At 43.3% G+C, this 26640-nt stretch overlaps 1 protein-coding gene and 1 long non-coding RNA gene across 4 annotated transcripts in view; one reads left to right on the plus strand and one right to left on the minus strand.

The window, feature by feature from the left end:
- The window catches only part of NFYC (nuclear transcription factor Y subunit gamma), a 69329-nt gene extending 49516 nt beyond the window's left edge, over positions 1 to 19813 (minus strand). Inside the window, exon 1 of one of the 2 annotated variants that reach the window (XM_061596404.1) lies at positions 19638 to 19813. The gene's annotated coding sequence lies outside the window, so the exon portion shown is untranslated. Of the gene's footprint in view, positions 1 to 2019; positions 2301 to 19637 lie in introns of those variants that run through there. The other variant, XM_061596405.1, reaches the window with a different exon arrangement.
- LOC133370288 (uncharacterized) lies at positions 16614 to 25310 on the plus strand. Of its 2 annotated transcripts, none has more exons than XR_009759113.1 (4): positions 16614 to 16693; positions 17591 to 17671; positions 21188 to 21417; positions 24908 to 25310. It is a non-coding gene; the product is annotated as an uncharacterized LOC133370288 (long non-coding RNA). The 2 variants fall into 2 exon arrangements; XR_009759114.1 differs by lacking the exon at positions 24908 to 25310 and adding an exon at positions 23845 to 24407.
- Positions 25311 to 26640: the final 1330 nt, after the last annotated feature.

Here is a 26640-nt window from a genome sequence, read left to right on the forward strand (position 1 = left end):
AGAAGTGCTACTGGGGAACCAGAGCATCTCTTTGGGATATCTATGTCCAGCAAGGGGCTGCTGCTTGCAAATAGGGGCAAATGAAGTTAAAGGTGGTTGAAGAAGACAGCAAACGGATCCCTCCCTCCTACAGCAGCACACCTGGAGGTGGGGAAAATGTGCTTCTTGCCCCCATCAGCAACAGACACCAGGGCCAATATTGAGCAGCCAGGCCAATGGGGGCCTGGATGCTTGCCACCCTCAACCATGAGCTGTTGGCCCTTGAAGGATATTATAAAATTCTTCCTTAGAAATCAGCACTTGGTAAAGTTTATTTCCAGGAGGCATTCTTTCATTATCACTGTATTTAATGTTGTGTAAAATTAAGTTGCATCTTCACTCACCATCCCATTACAGCTTTAAAGGTGGGGGGGGGGGCTTTGACAACCTGCTTTGATCTTCCAAAATTTCACTCTCAAGTCCAATGAATGAAGGTTAGTCAGGTGGCAAGGACAGAAAAGTGGCATTACTAATCACCTGAAATATCACAATCTTGCAATCTTTGGGACTGGGAAAAAAAGGAGAAGGGAGAATCATTTCAAGGTTTCTGTTAAAATGTCTTCAGCTTCAGTCTTCACACCAACCATGGTTTTGCCCAGGTATTACAAATACCTGTTCTGCCGCCTCCTAATTCAGATGCCCCTGATAGCTAAGAGTAACATAAACAAACTTTGTCCTTCAGTCGCTAAAACTCAGAGAAGCTGTGTTTCAAGGTCACTCTTGCTAGCAAAGGAAGGCCTTGCTCCAGCAACTTTTACCACAACACCATTTCAACTATGAGAAGGAAGGGTGGGGTGGGGGGAATGTGAAAAAAAAATCTTTACTCTTTACTCAGTGCAAACAGGTAAGTCCATTTGCAATGAAAACACTCAAGAGCACACTTACTCCCCTTCTTCCACTGAAGGATGACAGATCATAGTAGCAGGAACATCCCAGTGACCTTCATCATGTACTTGCAACTGAGAAGAAAAGCAAAAGCCTCCTTATACTTGTCAGTGGGTAGTGAAAGTCTGGAAAAGAGACACAAGTCTTCCAGTACCCACAGTAAACTCTCTCTTTAGTACCCTGTGGTCGAAGGAAAAACTACTCTCGCTTAACCTAGATATGAGGCAGAAGCTACAAGGGCAAGAGACTGATTTCTCCCTCTCCCCCCTCCCACAACACTTTACTTTCACACACCATCAAAATGTGGTTGCTGCAAGTGTCTTAAGATCACACCACATAGAAACTGACTTTATGATACATGTCATACAGTGACAACTGTCGCCTCTCAGAAAGACTGCGATTTAAGAAAGTAATGTACCCCCTCCGTCACTCAAGCTACTGAAACATGGGGAGAGGGGGAGAGAGGAAGATGACAGATGAAAAAATGTTTTCAGGCATTACACATGCATGGCACCTACATTAACTCTAATATGTACAGAGCAATCCATCCATCCAAGGGCTCAGATATTAAAGATTGCATGGTAGAGCAAGGGGCAGGTTAATGCCAACTCTCCTCCCTCCACGCACACCCACCCCAAATGTGTTGCCCATGTTCTTTGTAGTCCCCAAAATCAAAAGGGCATTTGAAGAACAAGTCCCTTATGTTTTTGTCCTTCTATAAAAGCTTCAGTGCATTTGAACAAAGACAAATTATCAGCAGGGGAAGGGGTGGGGAAGAGAGGAGAAATAGTTCCAGCTTTTCAACCCAGATCTTGCACAAAAGATTAGGCACCTCTGCACAAATTAATCTCTTTCCTCACACATCTCCTTTTACAACTACAAAAGTTGAAGGCGGGGGGGGGGGGGAGGAAGAGAGAGACAGCTAAAGGGCATGCAAAAGCCAAGGAGAGCAAGGTAACGTAGGTGCTCCGAAAGGTATGCAAGGAATGCAAAGGGGCCATTTTCTGAGACAGTTTCAACTTATCTGTACTCTTGGATTCTTGATTACAGTTAGACTAGCTACATCAAAATCAAAAACAATTTTAGAAAACTTACCAGGGATTGCGTTAATTTTATGTGCAGTTAACTGTGTCTCCTCTGACAGAGCTAATTAAGTCATTCCTACCCCTTCTCCACAAAACAAAACAAAAAAAAAACACACCAAAGGTGGAGGAAGAGGAAACAAAGACAGTAGGAGATGCAGGAAAAGGTCTCTGGAGTGTCCACTGTGGTACAAAGCGGAACAGCTGCCCTCCCAACAAACTATTCGCCATTTTTCTTTGTCTTTCAGCTGACCCCTGCCTCAGTGAAAAACTCACAGAGACTCCAATGAAACACTGTGCAGCCTCCTTCCACTTTAACAGTCAAAGACATTCAATCTAGCATGATATTTGACACCAAACCTTGCCTCTGCCAGCGTCTCATTGGCTAAAGCCCTTTATCTGGGAAGCTCACGGCGCCTGGATTGGCTGCTCCAGCCATCACTAACCTCCTTTGTACACTTCCTGTTTTAAAGTTACCTTGAGATGCAGAACAGGGGTCAGACACAGAGACTTCAGGCTAGAAACAACTTACATAAAAGGAATTTCTGGCAAAGACACACTTTTAGCAAGAGGAATAAGAAATCACAGAAAGGAAGGCAGCCTGTTTGTTTGTTTGTTTTTTGTCTGCACCCAGCACAGGAAAAAACATCTATATTTCTGCCCCTTTCACATTATAATATCTTTTAAAATGGGCACTGCTCATCATGGGATTTTTTAAACTGGTGAGTGAAACTCCCTTTTGCATAAGATATAATTTCACAGCATGTCGATTTGCCCCGCTGGCTGTCCATATCATAGCAGTATCACTTTCATAGGCAGTGAATGACAAGACAACAGCAAACACCTACAGCTGCTTTTGGATGAATGCGAGAAGAGAAACAGGGGACTGAAGTGTTAGATTTCAAAGCATCCTTAGAGTAGCCGTCCCCATCACACATGCACGCACACACACACCCCTGAGGCGAAAGGACTTGTCAGCAGATTACTTGGAGCTTATGAAAGCTGTCTCTCTTCATGCCCACCCCTCTTCTCACAGTGGTCTTTTGGCAAAACTAATTGCTCATTAGGGGATTCCCTCACAGCGCAGAATCGTCCCATAAACTCTTCCCACACATCAGTAGTGTCAAATGCCGGAAATGCAGCAGGAACTGAGCTCAATTTCCTGCATTTGCCAAAGACATATCAATATCATAATTCCAAAGGTAGGTGAAATCATCTGGCGCGTCTACGTCTGCCTGAGCCTGTGCGCCTTTCATGAGAACATTCAGAGACAGCATATGAATTTGTAACAGAGAGTCTTGTGGCACCTTATAAAGACTAACACATTTATTATGGCATAAGCTTCCATAGGATTAAGCCCACATCGTCAGATGCATTTATCTCCCAAAGGACCTGCATGCATCCCATCTCTCTTCCAGGGTTCCTTCTCCTCGAAGGCTCATCGCTTCTCCTATTTCCCTTATTCCTCTGCACCACTCCCTCTCTCTAGCCCAAACCTTCCTTTCCCAGCGACACCTGCTTTTCTTGGGCTGCTGCTTTCTCAGGCCTGTTTTCCTCAGCGCAACCTCCTCCTTCTCCCCCTCTTTTTCTAGGTCCTTCGGCCTGCTTTGCATCAAGGATCTCTGAGCAGCTCAAGCCCATGCCAGCAAGCCTGTGCTCCCTCCACCACCACCACCAGCACCACATTAAGGTAACCCAACGAAACAATGCTAGCACCAACACCACCTAATCCCTTGCTACATTTACAATGCTTTCTTTACACTGTAATGAAACACAGTAGTATTTCATAGAGCAATTATATCTGGAAAGACATTAATTCACTGACGAAGCCTTAATTCTGTTGTGCAGACCCAGAACTGAGGCCCGGCCCTAAGCAACACACAAGGCATTGCTGAAGATACTATTCTCTTTTAATTGTGGATGCCTGGAGATCAGCAACTGGCATGCCCTGAGCCAAATGTAGCCTGCCTCTTTCCTCAGTCTCCAATCCAGAAATAAGAGACGGGCAGAGGGCTAAGGTGTTCGTATGGTGCAACCGTCTTTCTCCTAAAAGCCCAAGTTCTTGGATGAGAATAATGCACTGCACACATTGGCAAAGCCTTGCAATTAGCCCCTGGGAAGAGTAAAGAATTCCTTGTAATATAAGGCAGCATCTTGATAAAGCCATCCTAACTCACAGGTACACAGGTGCATCACCTGTTGTGCAAGGCAGCCAATTATTTTGTATATATTTGCAAGTCTGAATTATTTTGCTTGGCTTCCGATATATCTTAAAAAAAAAAAAACTGTGGGGAAGCTGCAGCAAAGAATGAATTAGGAGAAGAGAATGGAAGAGTAGACAGCCACTCTAGATACAAAAACAAAAAGGGTTTACAGTTTTGATATATGGAAAGTGCCAAACTATTCCAGTCCTCCAAAAACAAGTGTGAATAAAGCAAGGTTGTTGGGTTTTTTGTTTGTTTGTTTAGAAAATCATTTTTACTTTAAAAAGTGTAAATACCAAGTTTCTCTTTTTAAAAAATGAATATAAAATAATCTGAATATAAACATGTTAACCCTGATCTCTAAACCAAACCAATACCTCTATGAGACAGAATGAGGTAAAGGAACATTGTTGTCGTTATTCACAACAACAACAACAACAACTTGATTTCTCACACGCCCTTCCCCATAAGGTTCAAGGGTGGTTACAGCAATTCCATTTTCAATATTAAAAACAATTAAAACAAATCACAGGCTCAGGAATAGGGTGGAGTTAATGAAGAACTATTTTTTTATAATTTCTGAAATATGAATGTTTACTTGCTACCTACTAAACATAGGCATTTGCAGTGCAGCAAAGAGATGCCAAGGCCTAGTTGCAAACATGAAACACTGCAAATGCAGCTCTGTTCAATTGTAAATTAGCTTATAGTGCAATCCAATATGTGTCTACTCAGAAGTAAGTTCCACTGAGTTCAATGGGACTTACTCCTAGGTAAGTGTTACTGGATTGCAGCCTTAGTTTAGGCTCCAATCAGGCATATCAGAGCAGAGCTTGGAAAATTTACTTTTTTGAACTACAACTCCCATCAGCCCAATCCAGTGCCCATGCTGGCTGGGGCTGATGGGAGTTGTAGTTCAAAAAAAGTAACTTTTCCAAGCTCTGTACCAGAGGTAGGGAAAACTTTTGGGCCGGTGGGCCATCTGTCTCTATCCCCACCGGCCAAATTTGACAGATGAGCAATCCAACCAAATATTAGTATATCAGATGATTGACACACCAGTCAACGCCCCTGGTGCCACACTTCCCAAGCACCTGGCAGACAGCTGGTTATCAGAGCTTAGAGACCACAGCACAAGGGACTTTGCCAGCCCTATTATCAGCAAAGTACTAAGTATAGGGTTGGCAAAGCTGCTTTCTGCCAGGATTGGCTGAGTGACTGAGTTCCCCACAAGGAACTTGATTGTGCAGCCAATACAGCCATTCTTTATCTACCCCATAAGATGTCAGGTGTGGGGCAGGTGAACATGGTTAAGGGGAAATGGCCTCGCAGGCCAAATTGGGGCCCACAGGCCAGAGGTTCCCCACTCTTGGTGTATACGCACTTATCTTGGAGCAAGTCCCCTAGAAAAGGCGACTATTTATGAAACATATAAAGAAGCATCCGTGGAAAAGTTGATTTAAAGTGGTCCTTTTTCTTGCAGATTTAAATGATCAATTTAAATTGCCTTTGTTGTTATGTGCCTTCAAGTCGATTACAACTTATGGCGACCCTATGAGTCAGCGATCTCCAATAGCATCTGTTATAAACCACCCTGTTCAGATCTTGCAAGTTCTAAATTGTCTTAGCTTAAATCAATCCACTCACCACAGTTTTCCAGTCAGTGCAGCTACTTTGCGCAAATCAAAAAGGAACACATACAGAAACTCTTGTGCAATTCCTGAGGATCATTTTGTAGCTCAGAAGTCAGCCAAATCAAAACTAAACTTCAACAGAAGACTGCAAAAGCACACTCTGCTGTTCATAATAAGGGTACCAAACGGCATGATTTTCTCTTTGGTCAGCTTGCTTATACCAACAAAACTTGTTTTGCTTAAGAAGCCAGTTTCCAAATTGTTGTTTTTTAAATGGATGTTTTCAATTTGCAATATAATATGGTAGAAAAGTGCAACAACTAGAATAGGGGTGCAGTTCACCATTCACACACAGAGCACAACAATTCCCACCCCTATCCCTGGTGAGAGGGTTGGGAAGAAGAGGTTTCTTGGAAGCAGAGAGTCCCAGGCTAACGGAGAAAGGAGGGAGAAGAACTGTGGCACATTAGAGGCAGTAGAGGAAGTTACCCATGGAAGGAAGGAGGTTCATGAAAAGAGAGGTGAAGTACCCTACCCCATCTGTGAATGCTCATAACTAGCAAAACCGCTCACCAGAATGGACTGATTTAAATCATCAAAAAAAGAAGAGGCCAATTTAATTATAGATTTAAGTTTCCCATTGATACTTCATAGATTTCCTAGGAGATGCTGGGAAGGAGGGAACAGAGAGCCCAGAGGGAGGAAGACTGGAGTGGGGCGGTGAGGCTCTAGACCAGCCTTTCCCAACTAGTGGGCCACCAGATGATGTTGGACCACAATTCCCATCTTTCCTGACCATTGGCAATGCTGGCTGAGGCTGATGGGAGTTGTGGTCCAACAACATCTGGTGGCCCACTAGTTGGGAAAGGCTGCTCTAGACAATAGAGCAGGGGGAGGAAACTGCAAATTTAAATGTGTGTGAGTGGATGGGTGAGCATGAAACAGAGAATGGATGGCGTATGTATGTGGCTTTGGCCCCACCCACAACCTGTATGCAGCCCCCAACTACCCAAACTGCATTCCTGCCCCAGGGGATGTAGTCCTTGACTTCCAAAAGTATGCCCACCCCTGAGGGGGACTGTCTTTAAAATATTCCTACATAGGGTCTTTGTTACAACCAGCAGTACGACCGTTTGTGGGGTTGCAATCCTATACATACTTACCTGGGAGTAAGCCTCACTGAACTCAATGGGACTTACTTTCGACAATCCAAAGGACTGCACTGTAAATACAGGGAATACTTGTGCCCTGAACAATTTTTTGTCATCTCTTCTTCTTTCAGAGTTGCTCCTCTGTGCTTCACTCTCTGCCTTGGCCCACCCCCACTCTGGCTAAAACAAATCAGCAAACCAAATTAAATGTCCACATCTGATATATCCATGTCCATGTCTGATATATATCAAAGTAAGGCCTGATGGTTACTGGGCCAGCAGGAGCACTTTATTTTTTATCAGGTGAAAACGAAATGTTTACATTTGGTAGCTAGAGCAAAAATATTCATATTTGAGAAATGATCAAATTGTGCCTTCATGTAAAAAGCCATTAACTCAAAATATTAGAAGAGGCATCGATACATCTTAGATACTTAACTGTAAAACTATAATCAGATTATTTAATCTTAAACTAGTTATATTTTAAGAGAAATAAAAATCCAATTAAAAATTTTAAAATCCAACTTTTAATATTTTTAATGGCTAGTTATCCAGCCTGCAAATTCCACTTTGTGGCTCAGTCAACATGAATGCTGCAGCATTTAAGAAGCAATTTGTGCTAAGAGGTGCTAGAGGAAGAATCTCGAACCAGGGCCTCCAGCACTTTCCCTTCCCAGTGCTCTGGTCCCTCAGGAAAACAGGAAGATTAGGCTCTGTCGATCAAGGCCATCTCCTGGGCTGGAGGCTCCACCTCAACGCAGTCAACTGACCCAACAAGCAAGCTGGGATACAGGCCATATAAAATCCTCATGGCTAAGTTTGCTCCTTGGGCTGAGCAATTCATCTCCCCAAGTAGCCACGAGGACGCCTTGCCTTGCCTGACCCTCCTTGTCTTCATGACCTGGGACCTGACCCCAAGCCTGCCCCATGCCTTTCGGAGCTTTGCTTGCACCAGGACCAATCCTCAGCCATGTCCTCTGTTGGAGCTTGACCAAGGCCCTGAAATACGCCTCCTACCACTCTAATCCCCCAAACGTCCCTGAGATTATAAAAATGTTCCTCCAGCTGTATCAGTCTCTGGGATCTTCTATTTTCCTCTTAGGTGAGCCGTATAAATGTCTAACTGGTAGCGTAGATTCGAAACTTTCTTGGCGAGGACAGTGTCATTATTAATACAGCTCTCAGAAGTACAGGGAGACACAGAGGACCAATCTTATGTATTACACCATATAGTATTTTATGCTCTATAGCAGAAGCTGGGGTAAATTGTCACACTGATATATCCTACCACCATCCAAAGGGTTGGAGGAAGGCACATGTATGGATAACCTGTCCAATCGATCAATGCCTTACCTGTTATTAGTGGTGTGGGTGAAGATGCACTGAATGGACCCTTGGCCAACATCGGTTCTTTTAGTGGACTACGGACACTGGGATTTTATTTTATTTTTTTAAGATGGTGAAGATGACTGACCTCAGCCATCAGTTTGTTTGTTTATTTATTTATTTAAAATTCCTTGTATGCTGTCTTTCATTTCAGCTTTGGTGACATGAGAGTCTGGACAGAAGGTGAACCCTTCAGAAGAGAACAGAATAAAAACAATTCACAGATAAACATACATACAGGAGCGTATAGTGGCTGCTTGCACAAATAACCACTATGCTGGCTACCGGGCATTATCATAGATAAAAAGGGTATTTATGGCTCATAAACTCTCTGTGAAATACTGTGATGTTAAGCTGATAATTATAGTAGGAAAGAAACCAGAATGGGCATTTTAACTAATCTGCACTTTGGACTCATGCACATAAAATTAATTGACAAGAACAACTGAAACTGCTATGCCTATGAGAATATATGAAGCTGCCATATACTGACTCAGACACCTGGCCCATCTAACTCAGTACTGTCTACACTGGCTGGCAGCAGTTGTCCAGAGGGACATTCCCAACCCTACTTGTAAATGCCAAGGACTGAGCCTGGGACCTTCTGTTTGCTAAGCAGATGCTGTTCCACTGAGCTATGGCCCTTCCCCAAACAAACTCCTCCACATTCAAAGTCAGTGTTAACTCCAAGCACAGGTGACCGCCAAGACGCCTTATTCACTTCTGTTGCATGCACAGCTCATGCCCCATCCAACTAAATTGCCTGGTTGGGTCACAAAAGGCAAGAGGCCGAGCGAGAGCTTTAGTCTGCAGCAGTGAACTAAACTCGCCTCTAATCAAGAAGGCTGCAGAACAGAAATGGACCATATCGGGAAAAGAAAGGAAGGGCGGTGAGCAGGAAGAAAAGAAAAAGACCAAAAGGAGGGGGGAGCCCCAGAAGAAGCAAGATGAGTTTGGGAGCACAGCAAGACACACACACTCAAAATGGGGCTGCTGCAGCGACCAATAGAAAAAGCAAAGTGGAAGGTAGAAAAACTGGGCTTAGCAGCAAAAGCGAAGCCTAACTATGAAAGGGGGATAGCCCACACCAGGCCAAGCCCAGCAGCATCTGAGCTAGTAACACCTCATTATTTTTCTAACAAGGGTGAAGATCCACTTTGGAGGAGAACAGACCTCCAAGATGATTAGAAAGCTTTCACCATGTTTGACTCTGGTTTTGATCTTTGTCTCATGGTGTGAAAAACATCTAGTACAAATGCTTAGCCCAGTAACTGTATGAAAGCCCCTTCAAAGGCAGGGCATCCAGATTCTCAAGGAACCATCTGGACACCTCCTGTCTGCTATAAACAAACAAAAAGGAGAAGAGAGATTCACTGTTATGACTTCTTCAGATAGGGCAACCATATGACCAGGAAAACCAGAAGCTCCTGCAGGAGAAAGGAGAATTTGCGGCTGCTGAGTTCAAGAATAAATAGCTCTAGTAGCACAAAGACTATCTGGAGGTCTCAGAGGCTGAAAAAGGAGTCCTACAACAGAAAATTCAAGATCTTCCTTCAAGAACTGGAGGTCTCAGAGGCCAATGCTCCAAAGACTGATGCAGAGATGAGCGACAAAATTAAGAGAACAAGCCAAGTACAGAGACTGGAGAAAATTATCTCTCTGTCAATCGGAAGCAAAAAGTTAGTCTAAGACACTGTAACACAATAAGGGACTATAAGAGAAAATGCAATCCACGCCTCTAAGAGGGAAACCTATCTACAAAGGAAGAGAGAGTCAAACAGGAGTATGAATCAATTTTTAAAACATGGGGCGACATCCAACTAAACAGTTCCACCAATGCAAGGACTTTTAGCTGCACAATGGAACTTCCCTATCCTCTGCCTGTCCTTGTGTGACCCTTAAATCTGTTCCAGGGGTTTTCCCCAATCCTCCAGAGCAGATTTATGGGGCGGCGAAGTTCAATTGCACAGATAATGAGTCTTCTGCTAGCTGGATACCCTCCCTCCCATGGTTAAGAGACACATGCTGAAAATGAGAGTTTATAACATGACTGAAATACTACATATTCACCTCATACCCCAGAATCAATTGTTTGTTTGGACTGCCTAATACTGTACAAAAAGGCCTTAAGGCAACTATAATTATGTCAGATTACATTAGAGCCAAAGTGAGGAACCTGGTGCACTCCAGATGTTGCTGGATTCCAACTCCCATCAGCCTCACTCAGCAGGTCCAATGGTTAGGGATGATAGGAATTGTAAGCCAGCATAGGAACAGAGGAAGTTGCCTTATACAGAGTCAGACCATTGGTTCATCTAGCTCAGTATTATCAACACTGACTGGTAGCAGCTCTACAGGGTTTCAGACTGGGGACATTCCCAGCCCTACCTGGAGATGCTACGGACTGAACACGGGACCATCTGTATGCAAAGCAGATGCTCTGCCACTGAGCTATCTGGAGGGTCACAGGTTCTCTGCCTCTGCAGTTTGAACAGAGATGAACAGCACAACCGTATGCGTACTTATTCAGAAGTCAGTTTCACAGATTTCAATAGGACACTTTTCCAAGTGTACAGAATGGCACTGCATAGTATAAGACACCCTTCAGATGGAAATTGGACCGTCTTCTTCAAGACAGAACAACGAAAGAGATAGCCAGGAGGGAGTTTGTTATGTCTTTCACACTAATTTATCAGGACTGTGTCTCAGAGAAGTCTGAGAAATAATAATGTCTAAGAAACTTCAGTTTATGGCCATTTCACAATGCAATCCTGCGCATATCTATTCAGAAGTTAGTGTCAATGAGTTTGATGATATTTACTCTGCAGTAAGTGTGTATAGTAGGCATGGAGAACCTCTTTAGCTTGGCAGGCCAGATATTTATCTCCACCCACTCCTGCTGGCCAACTGTGAAAGATGTGTAGGACCACCCATCTGTCATAATTTTGTCAGGTGACTGACAGATGGGTAGCCCCATAGGAGTGGGGGAAGAGAAGAATTAAACAGGATTCAGCTGTTGTGTGGAGCTCAATCCTGCTTCCTACAGGGTTTGGGTGCACTAATGAGGTCTCGCTCGCATACCTCAGTCAAGCAGAATTGAATTCCCTGCCCATTGCCTAATATGGTATCGTCTGGGGGAAACAGTCTAGCAGGCCAAATTTGGCCTGCAGGTCAGAGGTTCCCCAGCCCTGGTGAACAGATCTGTAGCCTCAGCCTCAGTCAAGAAGAAATTGCTTTTGGAATATAGAGAATTGTTAAATACAATGCAAAAGTTAGAAGATTTACATAAAAACCTTTTACAAAAGTAGTGGTGCATCAACTAGAAGGTGGCAACAAGAAATTTAAAAACTAAACAAAATCAAATGGTTACCTATGAGGAGGATAAGGATCCATTGAGAATGGAATTTTACAGAACCCTCTTATTGTTTAAGTTTGACTATAAAATATGAGTAGCTATTCTAATCTAGCAGGTAGACTGAACGGATTACCATCCAAATATTTAAATATTGGTCAAAATATTGAGATTTTTTAAAGGAAGGAAAGAAGATAATATAAGATGTGCGGTTAGCATTATAAGTAGGAATTGTATTACTAGAAAATACAATTGATTGCTGAGAAGGCTTTTGATCAAGTGGAGATAGCTAGTGAGATTTATGGTGAAATTTAATGTGAAAACAAATTTTACAAGAATGATTGAATTTATATGGAACCATGGGCAAGTATTTTAGTTAATGGAGGTTTGTTAACACTTAGAAAGAGGAGGGATGTAACAGGGATATTTTTTGTCTCTGCTTGTATTTGGTCTTGCAATATTGCCCAGATACAAGGCGGATCAGGATTTTTTAAAAAAAAATTGAAGGGAGAAAACAAAAGCCTCTGCATATCCAGATGATATCATAATTAGTTAACATTTGCAAGTGTGATTATGTGGGTAGATGCCCTGGCAATTTCAATGGAGTCTAAATGGCTAGACAGCAGCTTATGCAAGACGTCACCATCTTGTAGCTTTTGGGCAGACTCTTCTTTAGATTCTGTCCAGTTTTTTATTTTATTAAATTTGCATTCAAAGCAACTTACAGTTAATAAAAAATTAAAAAGCAAAAGATTAAATATATATACAGTAGGGCCCCACTCAAACGGCAGGTTAGGTTCCAGACCCCCGCCGAAAAGCAGATCAGCTGTAGCACAGGAGTCTGGAACCTAAACCCGCTGATCACGCCAGAGGAGGACATCAGCTGTAGTGTGCTACAGCTGATCTTCCCCTACTCTGGCAAGATCAGCTGGAGCACAGACAGCTCCAGCCGCCCTCCAGCTGATCGCCCCGCTGGCACCGTATTAGCGGAACACCAAAAAGTGGGGTGCCGAGAAGCAGGGCCCTACTATATATATAAAGTTAAAAACAAAACAGTACATAATATGGTGGAGCAATTACACAACAGAATCCCTCCAAAAGCCTTCCAAAGTTAAGAACCAAACACCTGGAATAAGTGAAATGTTTTTGCCTGGTGCCTAAAGATGGATGATGATGGCACCAGGCATACCTCCCTGAGGAGAGTGTTCCACAAATGGGGGGCCACCACTGAGGCCTGTTCTCATGCTGCCACTCTCCACAACTCCTTTGGAGGGGGCACACGAAGAAGGCCTTCCGATGCTGAGTGCAGGAGTCCAGGAAAGGCGGCTTAAGAATATAAGAACATAAGAAGAGCCTGCTGGATCAGGCCAGTGGCCCATCTAGTCCAGCATCCTGTTCTCACAGTGGCCAACCAGGTGCCTGGGGGAAGCCCGCAAGCAGGACCCGAGTGCAAGAACACTCTCCCTTCCTGAGGCTTCCGGCAATTGGTTTTCAGAAGCATGGTGCCTCTGACTAGGGTGGCAGAGCACAGCCATCATGGCTAGTAGCCATTGATAGCCCTGTCCTCCATGAATTTGTCTTCTTTTAAAGCCATCCAAGCTAGTGGCCATTACTGCATCTTGTGGGAGCAAATTCCATAGTTTAACTATGCGCTGAGTAAAGAAGTACTTCCTTTTGTCTGTCCTGAATCTTCCAACATTCAGCTTCTTTGAATGTCCATGAGTTCTAGTATTATGAGAGAGGGAGAAAAACTTTTCTCTATCCACTTTCTCAATGCCATACATAATTTTATACACTTCTATCATGTCTCCTCTGACCCGCCTTTTCTCTAAACTAAAAAGCCGCAAATGCTGCAACCTTTCCTCATAAGGGAGTCGCTCATTAGAAATGACGCCCTGATTAGTTTTTCAATTTGGGGCTGGGGCAACTGAAGAATCCTTTCTTTCGCCACTGAGAACAGTCTGGAGAAAGTAAAGCCCCTCCTTCTGGATGGCATCATTTTGGACTCTGCCTGCTGACAGGAGATGTATACCCAGAAGTCACACTATCTTCCTGATGCTTGGGATAGAATCTGAAGTTATCCAAATATCCTTCTAAAATTAAATTTCTGTTTAACTATATCCCATTTTTGATTTGCAGGATCACTTAAGAATGGAGAAGTTGGTTAATGACTTTATATGGAAAGGACATAAAGCTTGAGTTTTTTTAAACTGCAGAAAAAGGAAGAGCAGGGGCTAACTGTTCCCAATGCAGCTGCACAGCAAACACGGCTTACGGGTTGGTTTCCTTCAGGTAAGAATACTGACTTGATTTGGAGCACAGCTGCCTATCAGTTCCAGGGGAAACTATTTTGTAATGGATAACAGAAAGACCAGTGTGCGCAAGATAGGATGATGTTCTAAGAGCTCATAAGAGACACATGGGTCATGAACAACTTAGTCTGGGTATTTCACAACTAGAATCTTTTGTACAAAATCACATCATTAACCCAGGCCGTATAATAAGGTCATTCATAGAACGGGAACAATCTAGATGTTACAGATTCAAGGACCTAGTTGTAAATGACGGTGAGGAGGTTGTCCATGAAGATCAGTATTTTTTCAATATTTTCTAACTATATATTTTTAACATATTTTAATCAAAATGCAGTGAATAATGAATGATCTAATATGGAAAAATTATTGACAGAGAAAAATTTAAGAGTGGTTATATTTAAGATTTACTATTAGAGATCAATGTACACAATGGGAGAGATCGCTTAAATGTGAAGTGAAGGTGAAAGAAACAATCTTCCAAATTTAGACTATTTCTGAATATATCTTAATTTAAAAGAAGCCCAGTTGAAAATTATTATAGGTGGCATTTCATAGTAGAATTGTCAAATCATGTTTTGTTGCTAGGAATGTGCCAGGCAGGATAAATCCTGATGTATCCAATTTTTTTAAAAAAGGAAAAAAGTACCAGATGCTCAGGACAGGGCAGGATAAGGCACTCACCTTGCCCTGCTTGTGAGCAGGCACCAGTCTGGCCACTTAAGGAAATAGGATGCTGGATCTTGCTCTGATCCAGGAGGATGAAATAGCAATATCTGAGTTTGTGCCTGCCACAAGAACAGACGACAAAACATTCCCAAGACCATTCTACGAATTAGCAACAAATCAAGGCATTGGCTCATTGGGGAGAATTTCTACTCATGCAGAAACATGCTTAATAAACACATGGAAGAACTTCCTTCACGGTTCACATGTAAAACCAGGAGTTCTAACACCACCATTGAAATAGTCCCTCCATTTTGCAAGCAGCATTTGGAGTACACAAGTTTTTGGAGGTGCTTAATTTCTGGTATCTGTACTATAGACACACTACAATGAGAAATACTTCACTGCAGAAATGATGACTTCCCTCCCAACACTACTCTCAAAACTGGAAATACTCTTCTTTGCACCCATGATGCATTAGGGGAGAAAAACGTATTCCCATGGTGCCCATTACTTGCAACAACGCCTTGCAGATCAGATGTTCATTATCATACCCAGGCCCCTTCCCATTACCTGCAGCACCACTTAACTGCCCCAGCTGACACACAGCCACAATCCTAGCACATGCACATTCTGACTAAATAATATCTACCTGCTGGAAATAGCTCACTGCTGTGTAGGGGTCAAAACGAGGTGTGTCTGGCGAGGTGCGCCTGGCACCAACACTGTTATCTTTTCAGCGCCAGGTCAAGACTTTCCTCTTCTCCCAGGCAATTTAGCATGTGTTTTAAATTGTTTTTATATTGTTTAAAATTTTTAAATTGTATTTTAAATTGTTTTTAAAATATGTGTTTTAAATTGTATATTTGTTTTAATGTTTTTGGTTGCTGTAAACCGCCCAGAGAGCTTCGGCTATGGGGCAGTATACAAGTGCAATAAGTAAATAAAATAAATAAATAAAACATAGCTGCAGGGGAGGACAAGGGCACAAAACCCCACTATAAATCAAATGCAGGCCCTTGGCTGCCTAGCTAATGCCAGTAGACTAAAAGACGCTAGTGGCAGTCAAGCTGACCATTTGGGAGACTTGCTTGGTAAAACATTTATGGGTGTAGTAACATTTCCCTTAACATAAAAAAACCTGGAGTTTCAAGTTTAGTATTTTCTCCCATATAGTGCATGTGCTGCTTTCAGAAAACAACCATTTACTTATACATATCTATAACATAACTGTAGTAATCTATCACAAGGCATATATACTCTGGTTTTAGGGTTTTAATATATACTGTAAGAATTTCCATGAATGGTATAACTAAATGCTTTTCCAAAAATGTCTTCCTCCTACAGAGCTTAATAGTCTCTAAGAATATTTTAAAAGCCTATACATGTTTTAAGCAAAGACAAGGAATTATATATAGTATTTCAATTCCCAGTGTCATCTTACTTGCTACAAGAAGAGCTGGAAACATATGTCAAATGCCTGATCTATTTGTTAATATCTCTAAGTGATGATGATGATGGACTGCCTTCAAGTTGATTCTGACTTATGGTGATCCTATGAATAGGGTTTTCATGGTAAGCGGTATTCAGAGGGGATTGACCATTGCCTTCCTCTGAGGCTGAGAGGCAGTGACCGGCCTAAGGTCACCCAGTGAGCTTCATGGCTGTGTGGGGATTTGAACCCTGGTCTCCCAGGTTGTAGTCCAATACCTTAACCACTACACCACACTGGACTAAAACCCAGAGCCTATTCCACTGCCCCACTGACATGGAGCCACCAGCCACCACTGATACCATAGCAAAATTACGGCTTCAGGCTATGATTTTGCTGCTGCCTGACAACGTGGTGCACGAGCCACCACCACCACCTCGGCTACTTCTTCCTTAACCAGCTTCCTTGCAGTGCAGTGGAGGGCTTTATCAGGGACAAATACGAAAAGAAGAAGTACATGGACAGAAGTCTGGACATCAACATGTTACGGGTTGGTCTTCAGTGCATCAGAATGTTTGCTGCTTTATGAATGCATGGTGTCCATTAAGACCATCTAGCTGAGTCGCAGTCTTTTTTGAATGGCAGCAGTTGTTTTAAGGCGGCCTTTGCCAATCTGGTGCCCTCCGGATGTTTTGGACTACAGGAGCTGGCGTGGGCTGATGGGAGCTGTAGTCCAAAACATCAGAAGGGCACTGTGTTGGCCACCCCTTGTCTAAGACCTTGGGTGGAGAGATATCTTTTCCAGCCCTGCTTCCTAAGATGCCTGTGATTGAATCTGGATCTGCTGCATGCAAAGCAGTGCATTGTTCTCCAAACTGGAAATCCATAATCTGGACAAATTCATCAGCATAAAACAACCAGGCCTTTGGTGGCTCAGACTCTGGGAAGAATTCTCACCTGCCCTGCCAAGGCTGGTTGTTCAGGCAGGCTGCCATTCTGTGTCAGAAAAGACTAGAATTCCAACCACCACCACACCATCAAAAAAATAAAATGTCAGTCTGAGATTGCCAAAGGTTGCCATCTTGGTCAGCATGCTGGGATTTTGAACAAATAATCATCAGCCTTTCTTGAGACTGTCTCAAGACTTTCTTTTTTGCATTTGCTCAGTAGCTGGTTGTGGTAGTTATGCCACACTCGGTTTCCTTGCAGATTTGAAAGGGGAATATGCATCAACTCATCTCTCCTTTTTTGGGTTAAACTGCCTGGGAGCCAGGAGCCCTTTGCTCCCATTGGGGGTGGGAGCTCTTGTGTTTACCAAACCTGCTGGGCATTCTCCTGTGACCTCTTGCTAAAGGGTGTTTCTCCCACTAGCTTGGAGAGAGAAGAAAATATTGTATTCAACTGCCTTCCTCACTCTCTTCACCACTTTGTGTGATTGTATACACAGAGAGAAAAGGATGACCAATGGAAAAAGGAGGCACCCTCGGGGAAAAAACTGGAGCCAATTATCTTTGAGAAGGTGAAAATGGTGAGATGACTCTTCCTGTTGCCACCGTTTGTCCTTTCTCTCAAACTTCATGTGGGGTGGGGTAACCTCAAGATGGTGAACAAATTGTTATTTTGTGCCCCTCTCATATGTATCTTGTGTTTGTTTTTGTTGGGAATTTGGGCAGGGGTGTGTGTAGATCTAGTTTATGTACCGAATCACTCTGTATTGATTTACTTCAGAGGTAGCCAACTGGGTGCCTTCCAGATGTTGTTGGACTCCAACTCCCATCAGCCCCAGCCAAGCGTGGCCTGTACTCAGGGATGACAGGAGTTGTAGTCCTTGGTGCACCATGTTGGCTGTCCCTAATTTACTTAGTGGATTTGTGTTCTGCTTTTCAACCCAAGCCTTCAAAGCGGCTGCTGCAACTTCTAATGAAGTGCAAAGGAAGCTTTGAGGAAGCCTTCGCCAACTTGGTGGCCTTCCGGATGTTTTTGTCTACAACTGCCAGCATGGCCGTGCTGGTTGGAGCTGACAGGAGTTGGCATCTAAAACATCTAGATGGCACCAGGTTGGTGAAGGTTGCATGAAAGCCCCACTGCAGGACCTTTTTAAAAACCTTCAGAATGACATTCCAAAGTAGGTGATTAGATTTTTCTAAAGGTTTAAAAGCAGAAATATAGCTTGCAAGTAGACCTGTTCAGTGTTGTCTTATTTGCTGCAAACTAAATTTTAACACCCAATTCTGTTAGCCTCAACGTTGCAACTGTCCCCTCATCTCTCTCCTCCAATTTATTACAGAACGGCTTCGTATTAAGATCTCTTTACTTAATCCCATTCCCACAAGCTTTTCACCTGTCTTTATTCAAATTCTTGGTTCATTCCAGAATTCAGTGATAACCGGCCTTCCCTATTCTCTACACCAGAATTGGGGAACTTGTGGCCTTCCAGACGTTGTCTGTTCCTTCACTGCTTATAGCCCCTACTTCCCTTCAACTAAACTAGCCCCTGCCCCAAGGCTTTAACCCAGCATTCACTCCACTCATTACTTGGGCACCTCACATCAGACCTACACCTTATTTATCATCTCTGTGGAGCTTTCCAGCAGTCTTCTTATATTGCAATCCTAAACATGTCTACAAGGAAATAAGCCCTGATATGTTCAGTGAGACATGCTCCCAGGTATTGCAGCCTAAAATTTCTAAAACAGGGACCAGTTAGGTGAGTTGAGTTGATCTGTTTTAAATTAAGCCCAATCTTCATATGCAAATAATAGACCACTGAGTCACTATAAGAGTAAGCAACCTGGTCAATGTTAACAATCACTGGTAGTTCTTAAGAAAGTTAATATTTGTTATCTCCTCATCTCTGACTGCAAACGTTTACTCTCCTCCTCAGAATTCAATGCGACACTCCTAGTAAATACACTGTAGACGTTATCTTTACAATCCAATCCTACATGCTTACTCAAAAACAGAACCCACCAAACTCAGTGGGACCGTCTCCCCATCTCTAGTAAGCATGGTTAAAATTTACTTCAAATGTTTCTACGCTACCTGTCTATCAGATAGTGTATTTAAAGCCACTTACAACAACAAAAAGATGAAAACAAGCTAAAAAGCAGCAATGAAAACAATTCAGAGGCAGCTGAACTTAAAAACCACCCATGTTCCAAGCCTGCCTTTCTAAGCCCTGCCCCCAGCGCCGTTATGCGCTTTGGGGTGCCACAGAGCGAGAGAAAAGGATGGAGAGGCGGGGAAAACACGCTATTTCCGTTGCATCCTGTTCTCTCCACGGTCCGCAGCCGACAGACACCCCCCCCCAGTTCCGGCCGGCCGCTTTCCCCAGCGCTAGCCAATCAGAGGCGACAGCAGAGGGGTGTTCCAACCAATCAGAAGCGGGTAGAGGGTGAATGGCGGCGACACGAGAGGGGGAGGGGAAAGGAGTCCAACTGCTGCTGCTTCTCTCTACCAGATATTTCCCTCCCCCCAATTCATACCAGACTCACCGGGCTAAATCAGAGTCCGTGGCTCCCGCTGCGGTCCGGCCGCGGGTGCCGGTGAGTCAACCGCAGCCCGCGCGCTCCCGGGGGCAACGACGGAAGGGGGGGCGGGGATGTGACTGACGGAGCGAGCGCGAAGTGGCAGTGAAACAAGATGGCGGCGGGGATGTGACTGAGTGTAAGCCGCGCCCCTTCTGTACGTCCATGACGGCTTCCACTCAGTGCGCAGGCGCGATTCTCTTCCTCCCGTGTAGCCGTGCGGTATCACGATACTTTACCTTGCGGACTTATGGAGGTTCTTTCCGCATGGAATCCTGGGAATCGTAGTTTTTTTCCCCCTGTTTCAAAGAAAGGCAGGTGAGCTGCAATTCGCAGGGAGGAGGGTGGTGTCCCAGCGGCAGAACTGCACAGGGGCTAATGTAGGAACAGATCCCTTCTGTTTGCTCAAGGGGGCTCCAAATAAACTTGTATCAGCCTGGTGATTATGGGACTTGATCTCCAGTCTACACTTGTTTACCCCGAAGTAAGGGTTTGTAGTCAACTAAGTCTTACTCCGAGTAGACCCATTGAAATGTATGGGCCTGTTAGTCATTTCAATGGGTTTACTCGGAGTAGGGCTCTAACGTTGAATACCACCTTAGATCCCTTAGGTTCGAGGGCCTTTTTCAGAAACGTTCTTATTCATTCATTCATGATGACTGTCGGGTGCAGTGACGGATGCAGAAGGAAGATTCAGCTGCCAGGCAGCTTGGCTTTTGTACATGGAATGGGTGGAGAGGCAGCATCTTCGCCCTGTGCCTCGGGCAGCAGAATGTCTTGGTTTCAGCCCTGGAGGAGGAGAGGAAAGTAGGGACAAGGGAGCTTCCAGAACACTCTCGGCGGCAGAGTGTCTGCTGTGCATGCAGAAAGCCCCAGATTCAACCCCTGGCATCTCCAGGTAGGAGAGAGACTAGCCTGAAACTCCTGGTGGTACTGGGGCTCAGTGGTTATATTTATATTTCTCTGTTGTACACCGCCCAGAGAGCTATGCTAGTCGGGCAGTATAGAAATTCAACAAATAAATAAATAAATACCTAGTGTTTCCAATTAGTGCATGCCCCACAATTTCCAGTAACATTTTATACCATAATTAGTGTGTGTTTCCCTGTTTTGTTGTGCTATAGCACAAGAGTGCCCTTCCAGATGACAATAATGTAGTAACACTGGGGGAGAATGGCAGAACAACTAGTAAAACAGAATGATGTGCAGATCATCCCACATAGATCCACCAGTAATGTGCTATTATTGTATCAATGACATGTTGCAGATTGTGCTCACAAAAAAATCCCCCACTAAAATGGAGGGGTCCAGCCTCACCTGGATGAAAGTTCCTTTCATTAAATCATGGAAGGATAAGCCTCATTATATTTCCAAGTAGACATGCTTATTATAGGACCACAAGAGTGCAATCTTATGTCCCCCTACTTTGGTAGTCCCATTGACTTCACTAGGATGTACTTCCTAGGAAACAGGCATAGTCTTTGTTTGCAAAACCTGTATGTTTGTTTTCTTTCTAGTGTTAGATGAGCCACAAAATAATGTGTACAACAGTATTTACTCAGAAATAAATCTGATGGGACTTAAAGCCAAGTATGTGTGCCCAGGATTGCTGCATTAATGGATGTGCTGGAGCAGGGTGGATCTGCTGAAGGTGGTGTTATATTGGGCCAGCATTTCATTGCAGCCAGGAAGTCAAAATAACCCTCAACTTGAACTCGGAAGAGAATGTTTATCTTCTTTCTTTCAGGTAACCAGAAAAAGACCTAAAATGTCCTTGTTGTTCTGAAAATGGAATTAACCCCCTAAAACACAAAAACTTGTAAGCTGCTCAAAAAAATTTCCAAAGCCCCCCTTGCCATACTTAAAATAGGTATGCCCTTAAAGTGACTTTTGGATATTTTTTTTCTGATGGCCTAACTCAGATCATTATGATAATCGATTCAATATGCAGAAGCTCAGGGAGCCAGTGTGGTGTAGTGGTTAAGGTGTTGAACTACGGTTTGAATCCCCACATAGCCATGAAGCTCCCTGGGTGACCTTGGGCCAGTCACTGCCTCTCAGCCTCAGAGGAAGGCAATGGTAAACCACCTCTGCATACCAGCCAGAGCTTGGAAAAGTTACTTTTTTGAACTACAACTCCCATCAGCCCCAGCCAGCGCCATGCTGGCTGGGGCTGATGGGAGTTGTAGTTCAAAAAACTAACTTTTCCAAGCTCTGCATACCACTTACCATGAAAACCCTATTCATAGGGTCGCCATAAGTCAAAAGTGACTTGAAGGCAGTCTATTTCATTTTCATGCAGAAGCTCAGGAGGTTCTTCTGATGATTGTTAGAGAGGGTTTCTCTCTCTCATTCCTCCAACCATAGAGAGGGAGGCAAAAGTGACTATTTCTGATCTCGTTGTTTACACCCCTCCCATACACACACTGAAATTTATTCAATAAGCAGAAGCTCCCTGGGATGAGGGAGTTGTAAGGATAGAGATCAGAAGGAAATAAAATGAAGAAAAGTGTAGAAGGTGTTAATTAGGTTATTTATACTGGCCATTCACAAAAAACAGTATTTGACATCAAAGAAGTATGCTTTTACACCATATTCAGGATCAATGTGTGTCCCAAGTTCTAGTTATGAGAATGGGAGGAAAAATTCTTTTGGTGTGCTGTATATCCTTTCATAATTTGATAAATCTCTATTGTGCCGCCACCCTTTAGTCCTCTTTTCATCTAAACTAAAAAGCCTGGTCACACAAGTGATCCAAAACATGAGCTGCAGTGCATCTTGCCCACCTGACTTAGGCTGCAATCCAGTATGTGACTACTCAGAAGTAAGCTCCTTTGGTTTCAATGGAACTTACTCCCAGATAAGTGTGAATTGGATTTCAGCCTTAGGTAGTATATAAGGCCTTTCTCTAATTAAAACTGCACTGACTGTTGCTGGCAGATTCCCCCCATTAGAACTTTCCATGCCATCATCCAGTGGCTGAGGAGGTGAAACTAATGCACAACAAAGGAACACCTAGGTGTAGACTGTTATCCCAGTGGAGAGCCAATGGTTAGGATGTTGGACTACAACCTGAGAGACCAGGGTTGAAATCCTCACTCAGCCATGAAGCTTACTGGGTGACCTTGGGTCAGTCACTATCTCTCGCCCTAACCTACCTCACAGAGTTGTTATGAGGATAAAATGGAGAGGGGGGAACCATGTACTCCATGTATTTGAGCTCCTTGGAGGATAGGTGGTATATAAAAATTGTAATAAATAATAAAAATCAGAAACTGTTTTGCATCACAAAGAGTATATTTTGCATCCTTAGTTCTTCTAAAAGATCCTCCGTGGCGCAGAGTGGTAAGCGGCGGTATCGCAGCCGAAGCTCTGCTCACGGCCAGAGTTCGATTCCAACGGAAGGAGGAAGTCGAATCTCCGGTAAAAAGGGTCAAGGTCCACTCAGCCTTCCATCCATCCGTGGTCGGTAAAATGAGTACCCGGCCTATGCTGGGGGGTAAAGAAAGGCCGGGGAAGGAACTGGCAATCCCACCCCATATATACGGTCTGTCTAGTAAACGTCGCAAGACGTCACCCTAAGAGTCAGAAACGACTCGCACTATAAGTGCGGGGACACCTTTACTTTTTAGTTCTTCTAAAATAAGTTATCTTGTTCTATGGTTTTTTGTTTTTTTTTAAAGTTAGTTTTTCAAAGTAACACTGAAATGGGGGAGTCTGAGAGAGAAGAAGAAACTCCTGTATCAAATGACCTAGGTCCAATAAACATAATCGCCTTACCTACTCTGTACGGCTTGTGCTTTCACTTTTCTGTAACCAGCATGGCGTTAGCCATCTGTACTAAACTACTTAGGTGATCATTATGATTTTCATTCTTGTAAGCATTTAATTTCCAGGCAAGGCCTCTTAGGAGTCCTGGTTGGGTTGCACCAAATTGAAAATGCACTTACAGGTGTTCATCCATGCACAACCCTTCCACACCATTGTACATCCAACATCTGCAGGGGGGTGCAGAATTGCTCCCTAGTGTCCTAATCTAGACCAAACTGGACCTTCATTTCAGACCAGCTGGTAGGTCCAGATGGCTTCAGGATACTTCTATTCCTCTGTTCTCTTTTTTATGTCTCACATTCTCTATCACTAATCAAGCAATGCTTCATTTCTTATCCAACAGCCTCCTCATCAGTAAATGAAGACATTGTTTGCTTAGAATAGCCAGCTTGCAGGACAAAAACCACCACCTCCTTTTGCAGACCAAGGTCTGTGTGTGCCAGGCAGGCCTGGCAAGTTGCAGCTTGCAGAAGTGAAGTTTTCTGCCCCCTTGGCATTCCAAAAGACACCTGCAAAAGCATTTATGTCCTCTTACTTGAGTCAGCTTTGGATGGAGCAAAGTCTGCAACGATTTCTGTTTCTGCTCCTTCATCTGCCTCCACATACGGCAGCTTTGCTGGAACAGAGAAGTTGAAAGAAGTCCTTTGCAAGTGTGGAGTTTGATTATTGAAATCATTCCACATTTAGGAGTATCTCTGATGTTCCTCTTCCAAATGTGGGTGTTTTCCATTGTTGGCAATTACTATTGTGACTACTATAACTCAGTGAAACGGGGGCACAATTTTTAAAAAGCGCACTGTGAAAATCCTGGGAATGAATGGAGGCTGAGGAAAAGGCAGGGCAAAGCAGAATATTAACACTTCATTTCAGCTGGGACACTTTACAGCCCAACTCCACCAAGCCTTCCCTAACATATGAGTAGTGATTATTTATATTTATTTTATTTAACAACATTTATATACCACTTGATTGTGAAAAACCTCTAATCATGTTACCAAAAGAAGCATAATAAAGGAAAGCATGTCCCTGAGTGTGTGCAAAGAGTCATTCCCTTGCCACCAAGTAACTGCAGAAGAAAATGATGTCTGACTGACTGTGTCCAAAGGTTCAATCCAAGATGGCTTCTCCAAATGTAAAAAATGTCAGTTGTATTATTTAACCATACAGGTGTTGACAGCAGCTTTTTTTGCATCTGTCTTAAAAAACAGTTCTGGAACTGCGGACCACATTAGAGCAGAGCTGGCCCTTCAGATTGCTATATATAACATCCCTCAAACAGATGCTTTCTCAGCCATGGGGGTTGACCCCGGGGGATTGAGCCATCAGTATTTTGTGCCGAGCCCTAAATCTGCTGCCCCTTTCTGTCCCTCTTAAACAACTTTATTTTATTTTTTACTTTCTTACAGGGCAGCTGGGTGCACTACAAAGCACGGGGAGTGGGGGTGTTCTACCCAGCCACCATCAACATTTGCTGACAGGCAAGTTTGTGTCGTGGGCTGCTGTGCCCCCAGTCCTTTGAGTAACTAGCAGCAACTGCTGTTTAAACCTCATAAGAGCAAAATATTCCCTTCCAAATGATAGTAAGGATTTTCATTCAAGTTGATTGTAACAGTGGAAAAACAGCCGACAGCCGGGGAAATGTGATGGAAGGATTTATTTGTTTATGAGAATATTTATAAAGCGTCCGCTTACAAGAAAAGTATATGTACAGTAAAGTGATTAAAACTCAGTAAGATTATGAAATCATAAAATACAAAACAAATGACCAACACTGAATCAAATTAAATAAATAATTGAATCCAGCTTAGCTGGATGCATCCTACACACATAGATACACAATTAAATTATAATTAAAGTTCTATATAATTTAGTTGAAATTTAATAATATATTTTTAAATATATATGACATATTGTTTTGCATTACAGTTTTGAACTTGGCTAGAGGAAGAGGCAGGTGAACAAGCAGACTAATGGTGAAGTGGACAGGCAGATCCAGGAGGGCTCTTGTCAGTCGGCCCCCTGCTGGGGTGTGAACCGTCAGCAGGTGCCCGACCATGCCAGGCCTTGACACTGTCCCTGACCCTTCCTCTTCTCCACTATTGATATTTAGATTGTACGCTCTTCAAGACTGGGACCTTTCCTTTTTGCTCGTGTGACTTTGTCAATGAGTGCTGGATGTGCTGATAAGCACTAATCTTTGCTGCCATTTCGACAAATGGCCGATGGCTTCCCTGCATCTTAATAAGCACGATTTTAATTATTAATAAGATTAATAAGAATAATTGTTGTTCATTTCAGAGCCAAGAACATTGCAAGTCTGCAGTTATGTGCAACACATTTTTCAATTTGCACCTTGTTCCTCCATGCCCATACAAATTAACATTCTACAACCAAAATTTCTGCAACATATGGTCTTTTTAATGGGGTGTTCCACACTGCATAATTTGTCTTGCACAGAATCAGAGGTTACTAGGTCAGCTTGCTGGCCATGAACCGCCTGTGACTATCTGGATAGTAAGGAAACAAGATATTTTTGCATTTCTTTTTGCCTCCAGGTGGAGGTAGAGAGCAACTATTAATCTCAAGTCTTTGGGCTGTGAAGTTCTCCCCCGAAATGAGGTTATGATGCATTGAAAGAGTCCAGTCAAAAATGCTCTAATCAGAGCCAGCACAGCTGAAACAATAATCCCTCCCCATCACATTGGAATAATTAATATGTCATCAAGCAGAATGACTTGCTGGGAAAATGCTTAATACAGCCTTCCTCAAGCTGGTGCCCTGCAGATGTTGTTGGGACTCCAGCTCCCATCAGCTCCAGCCAGCATAGCCAATGGTCAGGGATGATAAGAACTATCGTCCAGCAACATCTGCAAGGAATCAGCTTGGGGAAGGTGGGGCTAATATAGTCACACTCCAAATCAAACTACCTTCCAAATAGTTAATACTTGGACAAGCACCACCTGGACATTTTTCCAAGACCAGGAAAAGTTTGACCAGGAAAAGCACAATGTGTATTTAGCATACGTTTGATGTTGTATGTATGGCAAACTTCAGACTTCTCAGATCTACTTTGTTTGTGTTTAGTATTAGTATTTATTAATTTTATATTCCACCCTTCCAGAAGGAACCCAAGGTAGCA

Source organism: Rhineura floridana, chromosome 15 (assembly GCF_030035675.1).
Source record: "Rhineura floridana isolate rRhiFlo1 chromosome 15, rRhiFlo1.hap2, whole genome shotgun sequence".
In the NCBI taxonomy this organism is placed as follows: Eukaryota; Metazoa; Chordata; class Lepidosauria; order Squamata; family Rhineuridae; genus Rhineura; species Rhineura floridana.